This window comes from Monopterus albus, unplaced genomic scaffold, assembly GCF_001952655.1.
Source record: "Monopterus albus unplaced genomic scaffold, M_albus_1.0 scaffold154.1, whole genome shotgun sequence".
In the NCBI taxonomy this organism is placed as follows: domain Eukaryota; kingdom Metazoa; phylum Chordata; class Actinopteri; order Synbranchiformes; family Synbranchidae; genus Monopterus; species Monopterus albus.
Window position 1 is genome coordinate 1271337 of NW_018128034.1, and position 4260 is coordinate 1275596.

Here is a 4260-nt window from a genome sequence, read left to right on the forward strand (position 1 = left end):
GATACAATAATTGCACAGACGCATAACGTAACACATGAAAGCATTTTATGTGCCATAATAAAAATAAAAACAACCCAGCACAAGGGTTGATTAATCATGTTTCAGGTGTTAAATGTCAATAAACACTGACATGGAAATGTTACAGGTTAATTTATAAGACTATTTTCAATTTGATCTGATTCAAATGCAACACTTTAATTTAATAAGCACCCTAAATGGTTCGCAATTCATCTCTTGTTACAATGTTTGCTAAAGACAGCAACAGACCAGGAGTAAACCTGGATCAGAATTCCTGTGAAATAGGTTTCAGAAGGAAGGGTCCCAGAATGGTCAATGTAGTTAAACTTTGTCCAAACCATAAAAAAATAACATACTGGCTAAAGTTTTTAAAACTAATCTTTTGACAAGATGCTGACAGCTATTACTTATGAGCAAAACTCAGTCACTTTTTAAATTACATTTTGCAGATGTTTTGGTAAGTTGACACTGTGGTGATATTTTAGTTTTATCCCTGATGCCACGTATAGCCTTTAAGCTGGCTATCAAAAGATGGTTAGCAATGAGAATGTATTCACAGAAAAATGAATGCGAAGAGAATGGAAAGTCTGATACTTTATTTGTAATACTCCTTATATGTACATGGAATACTTTCATGGCTCCAGATCCTAAAAGAACCTCTTACACTTAGGATTCTTGGAATCCCGTCAGTGGCTAATGAATCCCTGGTAACCCTTAAGAACACAGAATCACTTGAGAACCTTCAGAGTTCAGTGAAAAGCCCCTCAAACTCAAGGAGCTCCCTCAAGAATGTCCTGTTACCCTTTGTAATGCTCTTAATACTACTGGAACTCATTGGCAGGCCCATGACCTCCCCCAAAGACCACTACAATCTTGTATAAAAACCAATAGGACCTCTGGAATGATTGCTGGAACGTCATCAAGAACAGACAGAGGTCTTAAAATCTAATTATGAAAAACTATTCCCTCACTTTTAGTTCCCATGGAATTAAAACCATTATAGAACAATTAAAAAAAACATGTACACTAAGAGCTCCAGACTTGCCAAGTGGGCAGATATTACCTCACTGATTTTCAGGCCGAGGTGCACTATGTTCCTGATAAAGGCTCTAATTTAACCTGCTTAGAGGAAGTTACAAAGGAAGAACATTTCATTAGGTGAAAGGCTATGACAGCACAAGCCAATGGTGAGTTGTCAGCTCAGCACAACTAGGGTTTGCCAGTACACCAATACAAAAACACCTGGGTCAGAGTTCAGTTGAGAGCCACTAACAAGCTTCATCAAGGGCATGGACAGACCCTGAACCGGTGAGTAGGAGGCAGTGTAGTGCAGTCCTGTATCACTACCTTCTGGAACCAAACATCACTATGAATCCCTGGTATAAAGTACCTTCAAAGTTGAATGTTACGATAAAAGATCAATTCACACAGTACTTTGGCCTTTCTCTCAGTTGCATTTCCTGTTTCTTGAAAGCTTCTAGGAAGCCTTTAGTATATACCATTTACTCCATCTCATCTAAATTTACTACATGGTATGTCTAATAGAATATGGATCAGTCCACATACTTTTGGCCTGGGCTATTTTTCTAGTGCTGTATCCCAGTATTTCAGACTAAGTTCATACAGAAGGTACTATGTATTTATCTCTATAGATCTTACAGCTATAGGTTTGACAATGGCTACACAATAAATCAACAAAATCTTCAACAGTAAATTAAACAATACAGTTTTAGATACACATTGAAGTGTGAATTTAGAATGTTTAACTGGCAGTGAGAAACACTCAGCAAACTGTTTAAGTCTGATAGACTGTGTGCTTCAAACGTTGTGACAGTTTGAGGTCTTTTTCTGTTTCGACCCAAACAGGTTTCCCATTTTTGGTGTGGAAGCACTCAACTGTCCTGCACAGAACCCTGACCTCAGCCCCATTGAACACCTTTGGGGTGAAGTGGAACACTGAGCTAATACTCAGAAAATCCATGTAGTGAGATTCCCACACCCTTGGTGGAAAGGGTGAAACCACTAGAGTGGAGGCTGTTACAGTAACACAGTAATGGCCTTGAATTTGGAATGAGGTGTGCCATGGAGAGTAGACTGTATGTTACGGGCCCCAAGTGCCGGGGCTGCGTAGCAGTGAATTAGTGCAGCCTGGAAAACACAATGTGACATCAGAACAGAACTCTCACGGTGTGCTGGCATTCGCATCCAGACTGCATCTGGTTTATTCAAACATTAACATTCAAACATTGTAACAGTGTACGAATAAGGTGCATTTTTATCCCATATTTCCTTAACTCAAGTTCTCAATATAATCACTTAAACACCTGAGTGACATGTCTCGACACCACTTTGTTGGTGAATAAACAGTTGCTCCACTGTTCCATGCTTAACTGTAATTGGTTACCAAATAACTAATGACTGCACACTAAAAATACTACACTATCTTTGAACAAAAATACATTTACATTACTTCAAACTGAATATATAACTATCTCTCATGCATTTACATTGACCTCGGTTTAAACATTCTTACTCCACTTAACTCCTAATAACAATATACAATGCATATTAGTGATAATAAAACTGAATAAGGTTCATAAAACCGGACTTTGGAAGATCTCGCGATACTTCCTACCCGCGGGAAACCTCCGCGTTACTTTGAGCCTTGACTGACTAAACCATTACCGACGAGCATGTAAATATACACCGAACAGTGCTATACTAACAAATTATTAAATACTAACATCATACTGCTTTGTATGGATAGTTTCACCGTCTACTAACCTGGAAAACACAACGTGACATATGAACAGAACTCTCACGTTATGCTGGCATTCGCATCCAGACTGTACCCGGGGAAGGGGGGCGGAAGGTCCCTCCCCAAACCATTCTGGATGCAACACCAAGCGCACCAAGGTTCCGCTTTACCCTTTTCTGTTCTCCAACCACCAAATCCAGGACAGCAGGCACAAAACATCATAATGTTCTAAAAATATAAATGTGGCACCCAAAATAAAACGTACATTCAATTGCCAATTATGAAATGATAAATTAACTGAAAACAATGTGGTGACATATTTAGGTGCACAACATGTACATTTTTGCTATAATGTGTAAAAGTTCTAAATGCATCACCAAGAACACCAGTTTTTCCCCCCATCACAATTTTATTATGTGACTTTGTACAGTAAAAACAAGACATTACAAAATAAAGATGCAATACACAAACAGTGCTAAATATCATTAAAGAAAGCCAGCTTGGTACAATTAGGTTGACATCTGTCGGACTGAAGAATCACAGCTTCAGCTTTACCATCCACCAGCATCTAACACAGACTTCCCCATCCTGCCCCTGGAATGACTTGGTTCTTTTGGAAATCATTTTATGTAAAATCTGCATAAGACATTGACAGAAGTTCATGAAGAATCACTTCATGAGCAGTTTCTTTACTTTGTTACACTCTGGCGTGAGTGAAGTCAGGAATACACGTTTGGTTTCCAAGAGCAGGGATAAAAAAAAAAAAAAAAAGGAAACTAGCTGTAATACTGGAAATATTATTGGCCCTGGTATAGAAATATAAAAGAAATGTACAATGTACAGTGAGAAATCTGAAGGTAAACATTTCAGTCTGTAGTTATACAACTTACATTACAGGAAAGGGAGGGGCATTACATCTCAGGACGAAATTAAATGAGGCAAATGAATTAATGACTGAACGGAACAGCAGCTGTGTTTCTGTATTTGAACTGTATCCTGAATCAAATCAGAAATAACTTTTCTTCAAGTAGGAACATGGGGATGAGAAGAGAGTGATTGGTTAAATTCAGAATCCAGACAATACTGCCCCCTGGCTTTCATTTGATTATTATATGGTCAAAAGGTGGATGTAGTTAACCAACAGGTGTCCTTACAATCAAGGCTGGCAACTTGGCAAAAAACATAATACACTGTAACATCAGGAAGGTCCTCCAGAGTTATTAAAATATCTTTTTCTTCTTGTTCTTTTCCAAGGTCCTGTTAAAACAAGAGGAGAGAAGAGTAGTCATGCACTCAGGAATTTGGCTGCCTTCATCCTGAACCCAGTCTGGTTGGTCTGATGGGGTTCAGTGTATTGATGCAATTCACTTGCTCCTCACTCCCTCACCCTGATTAAAACAGGTTGGGTGACAATGTGACATTCAAATCTGTCTTCTCCTCATCATTGCCTTCAGAGGCCTCATCTCCCTCTCCTGTCTCGCCCA